Source organism: Rhinoderma darwinii, chromosome 4, assembly GCF_050947455.1.
Source record: "Rhinoderma darwinii isolate aRhiDar2 chromosome 4, aRhiDar2.hap1, whole genome shotgun sequence".
Classification (NCBI taxonomy): Eukaryota; Metazoa; Chordata; class Amphibia; order Anura; family Rhinodermatidae; genus Rhinoderma; species Rhinoderma darwinii.
Window position 1 is genome coordinate 69,368,894 of NC_134690.1, and position 21,910 is coordinate 69,390,803.

Sequence of the window (21,910 nt, forward strand, 5' to 3'; positions counted from 1 at the left end):
ATATGGGGTTTAAAATGCAATGAACTAAAATGTTACGTAAAGTGTCACTCCAGAACGGCCGGACAAAGCCGCAGGCTAGGGGTTGGCCCCATGACGAGAGGAAGGGGAGGAGCTGAGGGACACGAGGGTAGGTTAGACGGCGCACCGTACTGAGCGCCAGTCTAACCCGGAAGTAGCAGCAAGTAGGTTGTGTCCCTCAGCTCGTTCCCCTACTCAAACACACAACCCACCTGTAAGCATGGCGGACGTCCCCACTCTGATGGAGCAGCTCCGGACAATGGCGGACGATTGGGGAACGGACTGGCTGAGATCCCTGCTGGCCGGCCAGGCAGGAGAACCGCCGGTGAACGGCGCATCGGTGCCCATAACGGAAGGCGCGGTACAGCCAGGTGAGGCGGCTGGCGATCCCCAGAAGCTGACTACGAGGCAGTCCAGGAGGGCTAGGCCGCCTGCAAGATGGAGCCCGGATGCAACTCCCAGGGCCCGGCGCAGGGTTGGGAGCCCCACCAGGGACCCTGGAGGTCGGGGCCTTCCGCCCTCTCATCCTGGGCGTAGGCCCCAGGCTGGCAGGAATCCCATCACCCGGCCAGAGCCAGCGGGGTCGGGGGGTCTGGTCCCCAGAAGGCGGGGGACGCCCTTAGGCTCCAGGACAATGGTGTCACAATCTGCGGCAGGCCGACCTGGCGATGCTCCAGTCGGGCGGCCTGCCGGTCTCCAGGACGACATCGCTGATGACGACATCGGTCGACGACCACAGTCGGTGGTTGTGCGGGGCAACGGCGGTGGGCGGCGCCCAACTGGCTCGGCGAGGGAGGACCAAAGGGCACGGACATCGCAGACAGTGTTGTTGCCAGCATGGGCGGAAGGCGGCAGGAGTGGCCCTCCAGGGATGGCTAAGACAGGGTACCGAGACCCACGAAGAGGACCATGCGGGAGGACAGAAGGCACTTCGCGGAGGACGACGGGAGGACCCGGTTTCCCCCGGCTGGTGGGCCCACAGCTCCTATGCAGCCCGGTGAGTACACAAGTCCGTATTTTTATCATGCTAGCCTTAGCTTCCCAGGGCGTGGCGGGGCGTTACAAGGGGGGTTAGTAAAGGAATAATGTGCGGGTGGGGTAGGGCAGGGGCAGGACAGTAGTTTGCATAATTTGTTGGGGGGTGTACGGGAATTATTGTCGCGGTGCCAAAATGTCCGTTTATGGGGGAGTCCATCGCCGGTTGATGCGTGGGAAAGGTGCCACAGGAACGTTTCTAGGGGCACTGGGGACAGGCATGGGGGGGCACAGGGTTGCAGTTCGGGAGTCGGGCGTGGCAGTGTCGGTTCAGACTGATAAGGATGGAGAGGTTGATCGGGTGCGGTTAGATGATAAGGCAAAGGAGGAGGTTTACGTTTGCTTTGAGGGCCCTCTGGGAGCGTATTTAAATCCAGAGGTTAAGGAGAAGATATGGAAGGACGAGTATGTGGAGATATTTCCACTGCTACCACTGGAGAAATTTAATTTGGATAAACCAAAGCGGGTGGAGAGTAAGAAAGAGGAGGAGGAGAAGCGTAGGTATAGATTAATACCCCAAACTTCTCCCAACTGGTTTCAGGCGTTTGCTATATTAGCAAGTGTCATAGGGGAGAAGGCGCCGGATAACTGCTCCGGACTCTTCTGCTATTTACATGCCATAGGTGAGGCGTACAGGGTCTACGGGGGGGGATGACCTGGCTCAGATATGATGATGGGATCAGAAGGACACTGGGTTATGGTTGAGGGTAATGGCACCGGTGAGGCTTGGCAGGGAGCCCTTTCCAGGGGGGGGCAGGGGGTCCGACCAGTATGGACAACAGGGGGGGGGCTCAGTCGGGCACGGCTACAAGCAGTAAAACGGGTTTGTGCTGGCAGTTTAATGACGGCCAATGTAAGTTCGGAGCAGGATGCAAATTCAAGCACTCGTGTTCCGTTTGCCAAAGGCGGGGGGTGTCCCATGAGTCATCACGCTGCTTCAAGAAAGGAAAGGGAGCCAGTGCCCATGGGGGAGACACCGGTGAAGCTGGCAGATATGTTGCCATATCTAGGTAGATGTCCGGATAGGGAGAGGGCAAAGTTGCTGGAGGCAGGTTTTAGGGATGGGTTTTGCATACCTCCGCCGCAGCATGAGGTCCCCTTTTCGTTGTGTAACTTAAAGTTGGCTCGGGAGTTCCCATCGATAGGGACAGAAAAGTTGAGCAAGGAGGTGGGGCTGGGTAGAATGGTGGGGCCTTTTGTTTTGCCCCCCTTTCCAAACTTGGTGGTTTCCCCGCTGGGGTTGGTCCCCAAGAAGGAACCCAGAAAGTTTAGGCTTATTCATCACCTGTCGCATCCAAATGGGACTTCTGTGAATGATGGCATCGATCCGTCTATATGTTCAGTGGTTTACACTTCATTTGATGCGGCAGTTGATTGGGTTAGGCGTTATGGAAAGGGGGCGCTTATGGCAAAGACGGATATAGAATCAGCTTTCCGTTTACTTCCAATTCATCCGGAGAGCGGTCGGTTGCTGGGGTGCTATTGGGAGGGGGGTTATTTAGTGGACAGAAGTTTGCCGATGGGCTGCTCCATCTCCTGCGCCTATTTTGAAGCATTTAGTTTCTTCTTCGAGTGGGTAATTTGTTAGGTGTCGGGGTGGCCTAAATCATTCTTTAATTGGATGATTTTCTCTGTGTTGAGCCGGCAGGTTCCCTGGTGTGTAGCAATTTGTTATCAACTGTACAGTGGGTGTGTAGACGGTTCGGGGTGCCGCTTGCGCCAGAAAAAACAGAGTGCCCCAGTTCAGTAATGGTGTTTCTGGGTATCACCATTGACACTGAACGTATGGAATGCCGACGGAGAAAATGCAGGTTTTAAAGTTGCTTGTGGAAAAAACGCAGCACGTGCGAAAAATCATGCTGCGGGACTTGCAATCTCTCCTGGGGAAGCTTCATTTTGCATGTCGGATTATGCCCATGGGCAGGATATTTTGTAGGCAGTTGGCGCAAGCTACGGCGGGGGTAAAGGCACCTCATCATTTTGTCTGCTTAGTCAGGGAGCATCGGGACGACTTAAAGGTGTGGTCAGAGTTTCTGGACCAGTACAATGGGCGATCAGTTATCATGGCAGCGGTGGTCAATAGTTTTGATTGGAACTTATTCACCGATGCATCTGGTAGCATGGGTTTCGGCCCCTACTGCGGAGGGCAGTGGTGTGTGGGGCAGTGGCCTGTCACATGGGTGGAGGAGGGCTGGGTTCGTAACCTGGCTTTCTTGGAGTTGTTTCCCATTGTCGTAGCGGTGTTCAGGAACAGGAAGGTTCGGTTTCACTGTGACAATATAGGGGTGGTGATGGCAATTAACAATGTTTCGGAGTCATCTCCCCCTTTTTTCTTTTTTTTGCGACATCAAGTCTTGTTGTGTTTGTCCTTGAATACGTGGGTTACTGCGGTGCACGTACCAGGGGTCAACAACTCAATTGCGGATTCTCTTTCTCGATTTCAGTGGGATCGGTTCCGGATGTTGGCCCCGGACGCGGAGGCAGAGGGGCTCATCTGTCCGGCGCACTTGTGGGATCTGGTCTGCAGGGAGCGGGTCGGCTGATCCGTTAGTCGTTGGCTCCAGGGACGTGGTTAGCGTACGTGGCAGCTTGGAGAGATTGGGAGGAGTGGTTGACTGAAATGGATGGGGTGGTAACGGACGATGACTGGATGGTTGCGTTGCTTGCATTTTTATTCTATGTGTCAGCTGCGGGTTTGTCGGTCGCGCAGGTGAATCGCTTTGTGGCGGCCTTGGCTTTTGGATGCAAATGGCAGGGATGACGGGACGTCACAAAGGATTTTCTAGTCGGCCAGGCCCTGAGGGCGTTTAGAGGGGGACGGGTGATGTCTGATAGGCAGCACCAGATATCATTTGCCTTGCGCGAACAACTGGGTTCGGCAGTGGACGGGGTCTGCACCTCCGGGTATGAGGTGGTTTTATTTAGATTGGCTTTCTCCTGGTCATTTTTTGGGGCACTTAGGGTGGGGGAGCTGGTGTCTCCAAGTAGATCGCGACCGGGGTATTTGTTAAGGGAGGATGTAACGCAGCTGCATGGGAGGGTGGAGTTCTGGATTCTCCAGTCTAAAACGGATCAGTCAGGGAGGGGAAAGCGGGTGGTGTTGGATACAGTGCCAGGGGCAATCATGTGTCCGGTGAGTACCTGAGTGTCTAATTTAGGGACTAACGAATCGGGGGCGGGTCTATTGTTGCGACATGTGGACAGGGGGTTTATGTATCGTTTCCAGTTCACAGCTGTTTTTCGAAGGTGTCTGCGGTACATGGGCCTAAAGGATAGATCTTACGTGCCACATTCATTTTGGATTGGGGCAGCCACGGAGGCAGCCAGCTGGGGGTTGGCACCGGAAGTGGTGCGTCGTATAGGGAGGTGGGAATCTCATCGATATAAAACATATGTGTGTCCGCACTTGCTTGCATAAGTGGTGGAGCGGTTTCTGGGGGGGGATCGTGCCTGAGGCTCTTGTTATAGCTCATACTTAACGGTTGTCTTCATTCTTTTTCAGACCAGTCCCCGTGCCTGGTATGGATCTTTGGGCACTCATATGTCCATTGGGGGCGGTTCTGGCGGACGTCTGGGATTCGATAGATCGGTAGCCACGTTGCGGTGGCTTGGATTTCGGGGCATGTGGGCATGTCGTGGGCGAGGGTGTTGATGGAGTTCAATCACTCGGCAGGGCTGGACAGAGCGCCGGATGTTACTGGTGCTGCATGTTGGGGGAAATTACCTAGGCATCCATCCTTTTCGGGAGCTGATTAGAGACATACGATTCGATCTCCTGCAGCTTTGGGATGTTTTTCCCAGGGTGGTGGTAGTTTGGTCTTCAAGGACCTCCCTCCCCAATGTTATGTAAATTGTGATTATTTATTTCCTGTGTATTGATGTGCGGAATTGTTTTGTTAATAAAATGGCTGCTGTGGCCAAATTCATTCCAAGCCAAAGTCTCTGTGTCTTATTGGGCTAGTTAGAAGTATGGTAAGTGGGGGACGCAGGGTGTGAATTGGTACAGTAGCTGGATGTAAGGTAAGACAAGACCACACTCTATTATCCCTCGTCAAGGAAAAATAAAAAAATGTAAGTTTTGGCTACAGTCACAGAGCTATACAGGTTCAAGCAGTGGCCAGAAAGGTTACACACTGACACAGTAGAACAACTTGAAAACAAAACTTTTCTATGTTGCTGATATTCCTACTTCCCTTGCTCGCATTGACACTGTCACAGCTCCCACTAGTGCCGACTCAAGACAGCAAGAGTTTTATAATTTAGCCTGGGGCTAAGACCTCATGCACATGACCATAGCCGTGTGCACGGTCCGTGATTACGGGATAGACAGGCCGTTAGGAGCATCTGTCGCAGATTCCATCTAAAATACTGGACAAAATAGCGCAATATGGATAACCGAAACCCAATGGAACCTACTAAAGTAAACACGTTTTTGTTGGGTGCAGTTGGTGTCCATCATTTGACCCATCTAGCACTCTTGTTATTTTCTGTGTTCTCTTCCTATGACATAGATGTGAACAGAGCCTTAAGATGTCTTATTGGATTGTGTAATCTGTGATGTGTATAATGGAGAGATACTTTTAACCAAGACTATTTGCAAAGTTGCTTCATTATTTATTTTATATACATTGTAAGAATTCAAAAAATTCTCGCCAAGGTGTACATAACTGTTTTATAGTTTACAGACTGCTGAAGCAGAGCTTTCATAATGGTTGCAGAAAACAGTTTTCACATTCAAAGAGGACCTGTCACCTCTCATGACATTTTAGTAAATTCATGTGTTTCTCATGAACTGACAGTTGTGGAACATCTTTTATTATAACACTGGGTTGTGCCGTTCCCATGTTATTCCTCCTATAAATTTATGAAAAAATTGACAACTGTGTGTTACCATTACCCTTGTCAGAGTGGCGTGTCCCCTCACAGTCTTACACTGTCAGCACTGATTGGACAGTGTCAGTCTGTGTGGGGATACACCCCCAACTGTTTACACCCAGTTGTCAATTTATTCATAAATTTCTAGGAGCAATAACAGTGGAACAGCACAATGTAGATTTCTAACAAATGATGCTCCAGATTTGTTATTTCATGGGGAATAAATTTATTTACTAAGGCATGTCAGAAGAGTTTACAGGTCATCTTTAATAGTCTATAAAAATGTAGCATTATTGCAGGTTTATATAAAATCAAAACACATCTAAATACATTTACAAGTAAATAAATTTATCTTGCTTTATTTCTGTCTTCTATTCGGCTGTCATAAACTAGTTATTCTATGATACGCTTGGAGTATTTATATCTATTTGATTACATTCAGTCATGAAGAAAAAGACAGTAAAGCTGAACCAAATACGGCGCTGCTTTACATGTACTGAGGGCCAATGTATTGGTAAATAATTAAAATAATTTATTGCAACAGGCTACGCGTTACGACATCAAACCGATGTCTTCATCAGGCCATAGATATGACAAACAGTACTCCATCTTAAATACAAATAGTTAACAATGAAAAAAGTGAAAGAAAAAAAAACGCCAAAGCTGCACAGGTCAAAGATCAATCATGACGTCATACAGGGGGGTCAAGGTGATGCACAACAAAACTAGAGTTTAAAAGAACAAAGTTATCATTTTAAAACAATTTACCAAATCACTTTATGTTCTTTTAGGAGACTTACTGTCCTTTAGTCTATTACAAGGGTCTCAAGCACGCGGCCCACGGGCCACATGCGGCCCCTGGGGCCGTCATCTGCGGCCCGCGGTACACAGAGCCGCTAGTATAGGCTCTGCTCCGAGACTCTGGAATTCCCTGACATCGCTGTCCACATATGAACAGCGATGTCTGGGGCTTCCCCAGAGCCGGAGTCCCGTGCAAAGTGCTAGTATAGGCTCTGCTCTGGGACTCTGTGGAATTCCCTGACATCGCAGTCCATATATGGACTTTAGCCTCCCTTCTGGGATGATTGGCAGCTTAGCATTTTTATGGTTGGTATACGTGGAGATATATATGTATATATGTATATTTGTATATGTATATCTTTTGTTTTATTCCACCCTGTTTTTATACAAATAGATGTTTATTTGGGTAAACATCGTTGTGGATGTGTAAAAACACGCCTACACTACCTAGCGAGCATTGTGTACAGTCTCGTGCAGGTGCCGACTACTATGTAACTGAAATTTCCTGAATGCCCCCCTTCCCTCTCCTCCTTTTTTTTATGTTACTATTTTTTATGTTACTATTTGATATGTTAACATTGCTTTTTTAATTAATGATGTCATTTATTATGCACATATATTTGGTTTTGTGTATTTTTATTTTTAAATCTCTTGTACTGACTACATCATTGGTGCACTCTGACCTTGATCACATTGGCATTTTTTTCTCCGCGTGGTGTACTTAAAGCAGTTCTGTTCTGACTGCAATTTATATGGCCTGAGGAAGATGCCGGTGCGGCATTGAAACGCGTAGCCTTTATCAAATAAACATCCCATTATAACTCATGCATTATTATTGAGTAGCAGCGCCGTACATATTCCCGTTTTTTACTAATACTTGATCAGTGATGTTAGGAGCACAGCTGGAGTCCCAGAAAAAGCCTACTAGCGCTCTGCCCAGAACTCTAGCTCTGGGGTTGCCCCTGACATCTCTCTCTGTCCATATATTGATAGTGATGCCAGGAGCAGAGCTGGAATCCCAGGCAGAGTGCTAGAAGCGGCTCTGCTCCGGGACTCCAGCTCTGGGCACTCATATATGGACACTGATGTTAATGGCTTCCCCAGAGTTCTGGCGCAGAGCCTATACTAGTGTTCTGCTCTGGAACTCCGGCTCTGGGGTTGCCCCTGATATCACATTCCGGTCCAGGAGGATCCCCTGACATCACTGTGTATGGACAGTGACGTCAGGGGCTCCAACAGTAGAGGAATCCCCAGCTAAAGCGTTGGCAATGCTCTGGTTGGGGATTCCACTCCTAGAGGGAGCCCCAATGGAGCTATCTACTTGGGGTGTGTGTGGCATTATCTGCAGAGGGCACTGTGGCAGCATCTGCGGAGGGCACTGTGGCAGCATCTGCGGAGGGCACTGTGGCAGCAGCTGCGGAGGGCAATGTGGCAGCAGCTACGGAGGGTACTGTGGCAGCATCTACGGAGGGCACTGTGGCAGCATCTAAGTAGGGCACTGTGGCAGCATCTACGGAGGGCACCGTGGCAGCATCTACAGAGGACACTGTGGCAGCATCTACAGAGTGCACTGTGGCAGCATCTACAGAGGGCACTGTGGCAGTATGTACAGAGGACACTGTGGCAGTATGTACAGAGGACACTGTGGCATTATCTAGGGGTGTGTTGCATTATCTACAGAGGGCACTGTGGCATTATCTACAGAGGGCACTGTGGCATTATCTAGGGGTGTGTTGCATTATCTACAGAGGGCACTGTGGCATTATCTACAGAGGGCACTGTGGCAACTGTAATGATGGGGGTAGGGAAACGGACAAGTGAGCCCTAATCTACCTGCCACTCTGTCCCTGCCTACTTGCAACAACCCGCCCTAGGCGACGGGGTACAACTGGGCAGCGGTCCCTACGCTCAGTAAGTGCACGAGACAAACAGACAAGGGTACACAAAGGTAAGGGAAATGGGGCAGTTGCCCACGGCAACACAGTGAGCAACAAGAGTGGTGAACGAGCCGAGTCAAACCAGGAGTGCACGAGGTACCAAACGCAGAGTAGGAGAGTAGTCAGTAAGCCAGGGTCAGTATGGAGCAGGATCAAATAGTCAGAAGCTGTAGCTGGGCCAGGAAACCACACGAGAAGAATCACAAGCAAAGGAGGAACAGGAAAGGCAGGTATAAATAGACAGAGGGCGGGAGCTAGCTCCGTCTGGCCAGGCTGCGATAGGCTCTCCCACTCCTAAGCCTGCCATCCTGAGTGGTGGAAGATGGAGTCAGTCTCAGAGACATAGACTCAGGTGCAGACTGATTACCTATGGGCGTATCCACAGAAGTTGTGCCTGGCAGATCCTTAACAGCAGCATCTACAGAGGACTCTGTCGCAGCATCTACGTAGGGCACTGTGGCAGCATCCACAGAGGGCACAGCAGCAGCATCCACAGAGGGCACTGCGGCCGCCGGACTGCATTTAGCGACACTTAAACTGGAAAACTGGATTGTTGAAATAAGCACGTGGAGAAATATCTCCAATTTTAAACCTAGCGGTATTATTATAGTAATGTAGTATTATTATTATAGTTGTATAGTGTTATAGTAGTTCAAATAACGAATTGATTAACAATAATTTTGTATTGTATCAAATTTGAAAGTAATGCGGCCCGTCAACTTCCCATTTTTTCTATATGTGGCCCACTTACCCGGCCGAGTTTGAGACCCCTGGTCTATTATAACCAAAGTATGGTTAATTAATAATACCTTTTACTCGTAGCTTTTATTCCCTCCTTTGAATATATAAGTACAAATATACCACCTCAGAAAGATTTCCTTGTATCCCACACTAGTATTAACCATTTATTTTAAAAAAATTCTTCTTCTTCTACTCACCAGTCCTGTAGACATTCAGTTGGCTTGATCCCCCTCGGCTTCCGTAGTTTGTCTGTTGCCTTGTTTTCGGGGACTCTTCCCTGGGATCGCCTGTGTACTAGCGCAACAACCTACGGACCGTGTTTTCCTTTTTTAACTTGTCCTGTCAAATCCCCTGCAGATAATATGTGAGTAAAACAACTGTAGTTGTATTTCTGAGTTTTGATGGTTGCATCAGCTGATATTATTTTTGCATTTTGTTTACTATGTATTACGCCGTATCCTGTGAATATGTGGTTTACCTCGTTATATTATATTTTGTTAATAATTTATTTTTAGGTAATGTCTGTATTATTTAATTCTATACATTTATATAGAACTTTGTTTTTTTAATGAGAACTTTGTTCTTTTAAACTCTAGTTTTTGTTGTGCATCACCTTGACCCCTGTATGACGTCATAATCGGTCTTTGACCTGTGCAGATTTGGCAGTTTTTTTTCACTTTTTTCATTTCTTAACTATTTGTATTTAAGATGGAGTACTGTTTATGGCCTGATGAAGACATCAGTTCGATGTCGTAACGCGTAGTTTGTTGCAATAAATTCTTTTAATTATTTACCAATACATTGGCCCTCAGTACATGTATAGCAGCGCCATTTTTGTTCCTTTTTTTCTCTCTTTTTCTTCCTGATTTTTGGCGGCAACACATCTGTTTACCGGATCGGACCGTGGCAGCAGCATACGCTTGGCTTTAAAAACCCCCGTATACATCAGAGTTGTGTCTGACTAGCACAGCTCATATAGGTGAGCATATTACTATTGCTACCTTTTACACGGTCTATCTGTTTTACCTGCACTATTTGGCACCGTGCATCTGCTCTTTTTTCCACAATATAGATTACATTCAGTGATGGTACACAGAGGGAAAAGTCAAGACTTAAAGATGAAAAATCAGTTTACTGGAATTCATATTCTGATTCACGACCCGAATGAATCTTTAGGTCAGGGTTATGGATTCATCGATGCGTTGTCGACAGTTCAGCAAAGCATTTATTCAATTTTACAATTAGGGAATTAAAGCTGTTGTCATTGTCAGACTGAGTTTAGTTTAGTAACTGGTGGCGTTTGGAAAAATGGTACAGGAATCTCATTACTGTTCACCTCTGTCAGGAACAATTGCTGGAATTGTCACTTTCCTGCAAGTATTGCTAGCACCATATGTACTTCTAGTGTGAAATTTTACTATGTACATCCAGCTGATATTTGTACTCCTACAGGTTCCAGTGCAGAGACATACTTTTTGGAATAGTCACAGCTTTTGCACCATAAGGGATAGGAATAGGGTCATGTATGGTAGATTTGCCCAACCCTTGCTTACTGAAATTATAAAATGAGAAAATATATTCTGATAAATATTCACATACCTTCCTTGCATTTTTTCTCTACCAGCCACATTAATGCCTGATATTCAGCAAACATCTTGTGGTTTTCTCTTGATTGTAAAAAGGAGCCTGATCATCCTATAAAGTACCACAAATAACAGCACTGGTTCACGTTGGTTTAAATGACTAATATATATTATTTGGAGAAAAGTATTGGGACACACCACTTAATCATTGAATTCAGGGGTTTCATTCAGTCCCGTTACCACAAGTGTATAAAATCCAGCACCTAGCCATGACGTCGCTTTTACAAACATCTGTGAAAAAAGGGTCGTTGTAAAAAACTCACTGAATTCCAGCATTGTACTGTAATAGGATGCCACTGTTATAATATGTCAGTTCGTGAAATTTCTTCCACGATCAACTGTGAGTGGTATTATTACAAAGTGGAAGCGTTTAGGAATCACAACAACTCAGCTATGAAGTGTCATACTACGTAGCTGAGAACTCGGAGTCAACGAGTATTGAGGCGCATTGTGCAGTAAAGTCGCAAGCGCTCTACTGACTCAATAACTGCAGAGCTCGAAACCTCCTCTGGCATTAACATCTCCACAAAACTGTGCCCGGTATTTTCATGGCTTGGGTTTCCATGGCCGAGCAGCTGCATGCAAGCCGTACATCACCAAGCACAATGCCAAGCGTCGGATGGAGTGGTATTGCTAGTGCCACATGTACTACTAGTGTGGAATTTTACTATGTACACTCCAGCTGATATTTGTACTCCTACAGGTTCCAGTGCAGAGACATATGTAAAGCACGCCGCCACTAGATTCTGCAGCAGTGGAAACTTGTTCTGTGGAGTGATGAATCCCCCTTCTCTATCTGACAGTCTAATGGACGAGTCTGGATTAGACGAATGTCAGTGGAACGTTACCTGCCTGACTGCATTGTACTAACTGTAAAGTTTGGTGAAGGAGGGATAATGCTATGGGGTTGTTTTTGACGGGTTAGTCCTGGGGAAGGGAAATCTTAATGCTTCAGCAAACCAAGACATTTTTAGTGCCCTTTTCTTTTCCAGCATGACTGTGCCTCAGTGCACAAAGCGAGGTCCATAAAGGCATGGTTGGCGGAGTTTGGTGTGGAAGAACTTGACTGGCCCACACAAAGCCTTGATCTCAATCCCATCCAACACCTTTGGGATGAACTAGAATGGGATTACGAGCCAGGCTCTCTCCTCCATCATCAGTGTCTGATCTCACAAACGCTCTTCTGGAGGAATGAGCAAAAATTCCCACAGACACCCTCCAAAATCTTGTACAAATTCTTCCCAGAGTGGAAGCTGTTTTAACTGCAAAGGGAGAACCAACTCCATATTAATGTCCGTGGATTTAGAATGGGATGTCATAAAAGGTCCTGTAGGTGTAATGTGTAGGTGTCCCAATACTTTATCTATATAGTGTATATTCTATTTGTGGTCTGCAACTCCTCCAGCTGTGGTGAAACTACGAGTTCCAACATGCCATGAAAGCTGCAGACAATTTCATACTTGAGGTTTTCCAACAAATGGAGAATGGCAGACCTCTATTCTCCACTAGACGCTGAGCCGCTATACATTGCTTTTATATTAGGAAGCCTACATCTCCCTGTCATCTCACTATTAGACTATATTTTCTGTTATGAATCATGAATGAGACTTATATTGAGCCAGTCACTTTTTATAGCAACAAAATAAAACTGAAGCTTTAACCTAAAACCACTTGCCTACAAATCATTACTTCTTATCGCACCTCATAACATGGAAACATATACACATTCCTTCAGTTTGAAATATAGAGTTTGCCTTATCAGACTATTCTATGTCTTTGTCATCATTATACTTGTCACTATAATATCATCACGAACAGTTTGTGTAGAAAGCTCTTTGTAAAAAGAAGCCGATTTCTCCCACTTTTCTGAAACTATAAAGTACAGTAAATTGGATAGAGTCACCTCACCAGAGCAAAGGACATTGGGAACATGCTGAGATGCCCTAGAAATTACTTCACCGTCCAAGTCAGTCCATTAGGAAAGCTTTAAAAATGCTTCCCACCGGTTTAGATAATAAATAGGTCCTATTTAACATCTAAGTAAGTACAGCACTGCGAGTTCTCAGATGCGATGGCTTATTCTATTGCGAGACCTTGCCGCTGAGTTGAAGATGGCATGGCGTGATGAAATACACAGATGGTTAAAGATGGGACAGCGCTCGTGTATATATATATATATATATATATATAAATATATATATATATATATATATTTGTATAAAAAATATTGGGCAATATATACTGTAACCTTCTTCATAGTCACCACTACTACAGAGTAAATTACTCCATATATATTCCCACATATTTATTTTTATATATACATATATATATATATATATATATATATATATCAGACAAAAAATGGCGACAGTACACTACGAACACTAATGTAACCTAAACCACTAAATATAAATAAATAAGCAAACATGCTAGATCTACTTAAAAAGGGAGGTTCTTAGTGCACATTTTGATCAAAAAGTGTTTACCCAACTGCCACGACAAGGCGACCTCTGTAAGGTGAGGACCTACTCTGCACATACACCCAGAACTGGGACTAAGCCTACATATATATCTGGGGATGGTAGGAATCAGCATTAAACTAATTAAAATCGCCCAGGGCAGAATGGGAGGAGTGCAAGAACAAAAATGGAGACAGTCACTAACCCCACATATATGAATCACACAAACACAACAAAAGTATGAACAGCACATTCCAACAAAACGTGTATGCAGGTGCAAGAACACCTCTGACTGCAAATATACAGCAGACAAAGAAATGGCGACAGCACACTAATGTAACCATATATAAATATATACATACATCTATATATATATATATATATATATATATATAAATAAAATCCCCCAAAAATTAAAAGGCAGCACTACAAGGGAATTGGTGAAAAAAATGAGCGCTCCTCCATTTTTAACCAATTGTTGTGTATGTACAGTGAAGGAAATAAGTATTTGATGCCTTGCTGATTTTGTAAGTTTGCCCACTGTCAAAGACATGAACAGTCTAGAATTTTTAGGCTAGGTTAATTTTACCAGTGAGAGATAGATTATATATAAAAAAAAAACAGAAAATCACATAGTCAAAATTATATATATTTATTTGCATTGTGCACAGAGAAATAAGTACTTGATCCCCTACCAACCATTAAGAGTTCAGCCTCCTCCAGACCAGTTACACGCTCCAAATCAACTTGGTGCCTGCATTAAAGACAGCTGTCTTACATGGTCACCTGTATAAAAGACTCCTGTCCACAGACTCAATTAATCAGTCTGACTCTAACCTCTACAACATGGGCAAGACCAAAGAGCTTTCTAAGGATGTCAGGGACAAGATCATAGACCGGCACAAGGCTGGAATGGGCTACAAAACCATAAGTAAGACACTGGGTGAGAAGGAGACAACTGTTGGTGCAATAGTAAGAAAATGGAAGACATACAAAATTACTGTCAATCGACATCGATCTGGGGCTCCATGCAAAATCTCACCACGTGGGGTATCCTTGATCCTGAGGAAGGTGAGAGCTCAGCCGAAAACGACACGGGGGGAACTTGTTAATGATCTCAAGGCAGCTGGGACCACAGTCACCAAGAAAACCATTGGTAACACATTACGCCGTAATGGATTAAAATCCTGCAGTGCCCGCAAGGTCCCCCTGCTCAAGAAGGCACATGTACAGGCCCGTCTGAAGTTTGCAAATGAACATCTGGATGATTCTGAGAGTGATTGGGAGAAGGTGCTGTGGTCAGATGAGACTAAAATTGAGCTCTTTGGCAATAACTCAACTCGCCGTGTTTGGAGGAAGAGAAATGCTGCCTATGACCCAAAGAACACCATCCCCACTGTCAAGCATGGAGGTGGAAAAATTATGTTTTGGGGGTGTTTCTCTGCTAAGAGTACAGGACTACTTCACCGCATCAATGGGAGAATGGATGGAGCCATGTACCGTCAAATCCTGAGTGACAACCTCCTTCCCTCCACCAGGACATTAAAAATGGCTCGTGGCTGGGTCTTCCAGCACGACAATGACCCAAAACATACAGCCAAGGCAACAAAGGAGTGGATCAAAAAGAAGCACATTAAGGTCATGGAGTGGCCTAGCCAGTCTCCAGACCTTAATCCCATCGAAAACTTATGGAGCTGAAGATCCAAGTTGCCAAGCGACAGCCTCGAAATCTTAATGATTTACACATGATCTGCAAAGAGGAGTGGGCCAAAATTCCATCTAACATGTGTGCAAACCTCATCATCAACTACAAAAAACGTCTGACTGCTGTGCTTGCCAACAAGGGTTTTGCCACCAAGTATTAAGTCTTGTTTGCCAAAGGGATCAAATACTTATTTCTCTGTGCACAATGCAAATAAATATATATAATTTTGACTATGTGATTTTCTATTTTTTTTTAAATATAATCTATCTCTCACTGGTAAAATTAACCTAGCCTAAAAATTCTAGACTGTTCATGTCTTTGACAGTGGGCAAACTTACAAAATCAGCAAGGGATCAAATACTTATTTCCTTCACTGTATATATATATATTTAGTGGTTTAGGTGGCATTAGTGTTGCAGGGTGCTGTCGCCATTTTTTTTATATCTGCTGTATATCTGCAGTCATAGGTGTTCTTGCACCTGCGTATTTTGTATCATTTAGTTGGAATGTGCTGTACAATTTTTGTTGTGTTTATGGTATCCATATATGTGGGGTTAGTGACTGCCTCCACTTGTTGTTCTTGCACTCCTCCCACTCTGCCCTGGGTGATTTTAATCAGTTCAATGCTGGATCCTACCATCCCCAGGTATATATGTAGGCTTAGTCCCAGTTCTGGGTGTATGTGCAGCGTAGGTTCCCACCTTACAGAGGTCGCCTTGTCGTGGCAGGTGGGCTAACACTTTTTGATCAAAATGTGCACTAAGAACCTCCCTATTTGTAGGTACATAGTTACATAGTTACATAGTTAGTACGGCTGAAAAAAGACACATGTCCATCAAGTTCAACCAAGGGAAGGGAAAAGGGAAGGAAAAATTTCTACACATAGGAGCTAATATTTTTTTGTTCTAGGAAATTATCTAACCCTTTTTTAAAGCCATCTACTGTCCCTGCTGTGACCAGCTCCTGCGGTAGACTATTCCATAGATTCACAGTTCTCACTGTAAAGAAGCCTTGTCGCCTCTGCAGCTTGAACCTTTTTTTCTCCAGACGGAGGGAGTGCCCCCTTGTTTTTTGAGGGGGTTTTACAAGGAACAGGATTTCACCATATTTTTTGTATGTGCCATTAATATATTTATATAAGTTAATCATGTCCCCCCTTAGTCGTCTTTTTTCAAGGCTAAATAGGTTTAATTCTTTCAATCTTTCCTCATAACTTAAATTCTCCATGCCCCTAATTAGCTTCGTTGCTCTTCTTTGTATTTTTTCCAACTCCAGGGCATCCTTTCTATGAACTGGAGCCCAGAACTGGACTGCATATTCTAGATGAGGCCTCACTAATGCTTTGTAAAGTGGTAATATTACATCCCTGTCCCGCGAGTCCATGCCTCTTTTAATACACGACAATATCCTGCTGGCCTTTGAAGCAGCTGATTGACACTGCATGCTGTTATTGAGTTTATGATTTACAAGTACACCCAGATCCTTCTCAACAAGTGAATCCGCCAGTGTAGCTCCCCCTAGGACATATGATGCATGCAGGTTGTTGGTACCCAGATGCATAACTTTACATTTATCTACATTAAACTTCATCTGCCAAGTGGACGCCCAAACACTTAGTTTGTTTAAATCTGCCTGTAATTCATGAACATCTTCCATAGTCTGAACTATATTGCATAGCTTGGTGTCATCTGCAAAAATAGAAATAGTGCTATTAATCCCATCCTCTATATCATTAATAAATAAGTTGAATAATAGGGGTCCCAGCACTGAACCCTGGGGTACACCACTTATAACCGGTGACCATTCAGAGTAGGAATCATTGACCACAACTCTCTGGATACGGTCCTTGAGCCAATTCTCAATCCAATTACAAACTATATTTTCTAAACCTATAGTCCGTAATTTACCCATTAGGCGTCTATGGGGGACAGTGTCAAATGCCTTTGCAAAGTCCAAAAACACTAAATCCACAGCGGCCCCTCTGTCTAGACTTCTGCTCACCTCTTCATAAAAACAGATTAGGTTAGTTTGACAACTTCTGTCCTTAGTAAAACCGTGCTGGCTGTCACTTATAATGCTATTTATTGTCACATAATCCTGTATATAGTCCCTCAATAGCCCCTCAAACATTTTCCCCACGATGGATGTTAAGCTTACTGGTCTATAATTACCCGGGGAAGACATAGAGCCCTTTTTGAAAATAGGCACCACATTTGCCCTGCGCCAGTCCCTTGGCACTATACCAGTCACTAGAGATTCTCTGAATATTATGAAAATAGTGCATATCTATTTATATTTAGTGGTTTAGGTGGCATTAGTGTTGCAGGGTGCTGTCGCCATTTTTTTATATCTGCTGTATATCTGCAGTCATAGGTGTTCTTGCACCTGCGTATTTTGTATCATTTAGTTGGAATGTGCTGTTCAATTTTTGTTGTGTTTATGGTATCCATATATGTGGGGTTAGTGACTGCCTCCACTTGTTGTTCTTGCACTCCTCCCACTCTGCCCTGGGTGATTTTAATCAGTTCAATGCTGGATCCTACCATCCCCAGGTATATATGTAGGCTTAGTCCCAGTTCTGGGTGTTTGTGTAGGTTCCCACCTTACAGTGGTCGCCTTGTCGTGGCAGGTGGGCTAAGACTTTTTGATCAAAATGTGCACTAAGAACCTCCCTATTTGTAGGTAGATTTAGCTTTAGTGCATATCTATTTATATTTAGTGGTTTAGGTGGCATTAGTGTTGCAGGGTGCTGTCGCCATTTTTTTGTATCTGCTATATATATATATATATATATATATATATATATATTGTAAAGGATTTGACTGACATAGCTTCTGTGTCGACGCCCGTGGTTAATCAGCCTGCATCTGTTCCTAGGTCTGCTAGAGTGACTCGATCTGCTACCACTCAGGCTGGTAGGCTGAGGAGTGGGAGAGCCTATCGCAGCCTGGCCAGACGGGTCTAGCTCCCGCCCTTGGTCTACTTATACCTTAATTTGCTGCTTGTCCTTTGCCTGTGATTCTCTTGTTTCCTGGCTCTGCTGTTCCTGCTGTTACCATTGACCTCTGCTTCATATTGACCCTGGCTTGACTGACTATTCTCCTGCTCTGCTTTTGTTACCACGAACACTCCTGGTTTGACTCGGCTCGTCCACTACTCTGTTGCTCACGGTGTTGCCGTGGGCAACTGCCCCACTTCCCTTGCTTTTGTGTACCCTTGTCTTGTTTGTCTGTCATGCACTTATTGAGCGTAGGGACCGTTGCCCAGTTGTACGCCGTCACCTAGGACGGGCTGTACAAGTAGGCAGGGACTGAGTGGCGGGTAGATTAGGGCTCACCTGTCTGTCTCCCTATCCTGACATTACATAATCACAGGCCCATATACCTTTTCTACCCTGGTCCCTGACTCACTATGGACCCCCTTGAGGCCCTGGCTCAGCAAATGCAGGGTCTCTCCCTTCAGGTCCAAGACCTGGCTCAGAGGTGCAACCAGCGTGATGCTACCCAGGTAGTGCCCTCCACCCCACCTCTTGAACCCCACCTCAAGTTGCCTGACCGATTCTCCGGGGACCGGAAGACTTTTTTCTCCTTTCGGGAAAGTTGTAGTCTCTATTTCCGTTTAAGGCTCCACTCCTCAGGTTCTGAGAGTCAGCGAGTGGGTATAATTATGTTCCGGCTCCAGGACGGCCCCCAGGAATGGGCCTTCTCCTTGGCCCCTGACGCCCCTGAACTCTCTTCTGTTGACCTTTTTTTTTCCGGCTCTCTAACTCATCTATGACGAGACTGACATGACTGCCTTTGCCGAGAGTCAGCTGGTGACCTTACGTCAGGGTAAGAGACCCGTTGAGGAGTACTGCTCTGACTTTAGGAAGTGGTGTGTAGCTTCTCGGTGGAATGACCCTGCCTTGAGGTGCCAGTTTAGATTGGGTCTGTCGAACGCTCTGAAAGACCTGTTAGTTAGTTATCCCTCTTCTGACACTCTAGATCAGGCTATGGCTTTAGCGGTACGTCTTGACCGACGTCTCAGGGAACGATGACTTGAACGTTTTTCTGCATTCTCCTCTGGCTCCCCTATGATGGCCCCCGAGGTTCCGTTGCTTCGTTCTTCCACTTAAAACTCGGATGAACCAATGCAGCTCGGGGCCTCCGTGTCTCCCCAACAATGTAGAGAGTTCCGCAGGAAGAATAGTCTCTGCTTCTACTGTGGGAATAACAAACATCAAGTGAACGACTGTCCTAGACGTAAGAATATGCAGCCGGAAAACTTCCGCGCCTAAGTGACCCTCGGGGCGGTCGATTGGGCGCACAGGTATTTCCCATATACATAAAACCTAATAAGATATTGCTTCCCTTTCACGTCTCTTTTTACGGTAGGTCTGCCACCGGCAGTGCCTTCGTGGATTCAGGGTCTTCTGCTAATATTATGTCTGTGGAATTTGCTATGTCACTAGAAAAGCCATTGACTGATTTGCCTAAACCTGTCCCGGTAGTGGGTATCGACTCCACTCCACTTGCTAATGGTTATTTTACGCAGCATACCCCTGTTTTTGAACTCATTGTGGGCTCCAGGCATTCGGAGCAGTGTTCTGTGTTGGTGATGCAGGGATTATCATCCGATTTGGTTTTAGGCCTTCCTTGGTTGCAGATGCATAATCCCACGTTTAACTGGAATACTGGGGATCTTACTAAATGGGGTAATAAATGCATGACGTCCTGTTTTTCTATTAATTTGCTTTCTCTCGCTGAGGAGGTGAACACTCTACCTGAGTTTATTCAAGATTTCGCTGATGTTTTTTCTAAAAAAGCTTCCGAAGAGTTACCTCCTCATAGAGAGTACGATTGCGCAATCGACTTGGTACCAGGAGCTAAGCTCCCTAAGGGTAGGATATTTAATCTCTCTTGTCCCGAACGTGAAGCCATGAGAGAATATATCCAGGAAAGCCTGGCCAAGGGTTACATTCGCCCCTCTACTTCTCTGGTAGGTGCTGGCTTCTTCTTCGTAGGGAAGAAGGGTGGTGGTCTTAGGCCGTGCATTGATTACCGAAACTTGAATAAGGTCACTGTAAGGAACCAATATCCCCTTCCTCTAATTCCTGATCTCTTCAATCAGGTTCAGGGGGCCCAATGGTTCTCTAAGTTTGATCTTCGGGGGGCTTACAACCTTATCCGAATCAGAGAAGGGGATGAGTGGAAGACTGCGTTTAACACGCCCGAAGATAATTTTGAATACCTCGTCATGCCCTTTGGGTTGTGTAATGCTCCCGCGATCTTCCAGAATTTCATAAATGAGATTTTAAGAGACTACCTGGGGGTATTTCTTGTAGTGTACCTTGATGATATACTTGTGTTTTCCAAGGACTTGTCCTCCCACATTGAGCATGTCAGGAAGGTGCTCCAGGCCCTTCGGGAAAACAAACTCTTTGCGAAAACTGAAAAATGTGTGTTTGGGGTGCAGGAGATACCATTTTTGGGTCAAATCCTCACTCCTAACGAGTTCCGCATGGACCCTGCCAAGGATAAGGCTGTGGCTGAATGGGTCCGACCTGCCTCCCTGAAGGCTTTACAGTGCTTCCTGGGGTTTGCTAATTGTTATAGGAGATTTATTGCTAACTTCTCGGTCATCGCTAAGCCTCTTACGGACTTTACTCACAAAGGTGCCGATCTCCTCCACTGGCCTCCGGAGGCGATCCAGGCTTTTGAGGTCCTTAAGAGGTGCTTTATCTCTGCCCCAGTGCTGATTCAGCCTAACCAGATGGAGCCATTCATCGTGGAGGTTGACGCCTCCGAGGTGGGAGTGGGTGCTGTCTGTCCCATGGTACTAGGTCTCTCACCCATCTCCGTCCCTGTGCCTACTTCTCCAGGAAGTTCTCCCCCACTGAGAGTAAATATGACGTTGGCAACCGCGAACTCTTAGCCATTAAATGGGCATTTGAAGAGTGGCGCTACTTCCTGGAGGGGGCTAGGCACCAGGTAACGGTCCTTACCGACCACAAGAATCTAGTTTTCCTAGAATCTGCCCGGAGGCTAAACCCGAGACAAGCTCGATGGGCGTTGTTTTTTTACTAGATTCAACTTTGTGGTCACCTATAGGGCTGGGTCTAAAAATATTAAAGCTGATGCGTTGTCGCGTAGCTTCATGGCGAGCCCTCCTCCGGAGGAGGAGGATCCTGCTTGTGTTTTGCACCCAGGTATAATCATATCCTCTATTGATTCCGACTTAGTCTCCGAAATTGCGGCTGATCAAGGTTCAGCTCCCGAGAACCTTCCTGAGAACAAACTGTTTGTTCCCATGCAATTCCGGCTAGGGGTACTCAGGGAGAATCATGACTCTGCACTATCTGGCCATCCAGGCATCCTGGGTACCAAGCACCTCATTTCTAGAACCTATTGGTGGCCTGGGTTGCTTAAAGACGTTAAAGGGAATGTGTTGCCAGAAAAACATGTTTTTTTTTTAAAAATTAAACATTTAGTGTGTGGGTGATTAAACATTGTTAAAAATTTTTTATTTTTTTTTGCACGAGCCAGGAAATATTATAAATTATTTCTAATTTATAATACTACCCATTTTTTGTCACTAGATGGAGCTGTTCCCAAAATTGCAGCATTGCAACATTGGGTTAAAAGCCCTCGCTCTAGTGAGCTCTCGGCATCGCTTACCTGCTCCTGCCGCCGCGGCTCCCTCCGGCCCGTCCGCTCC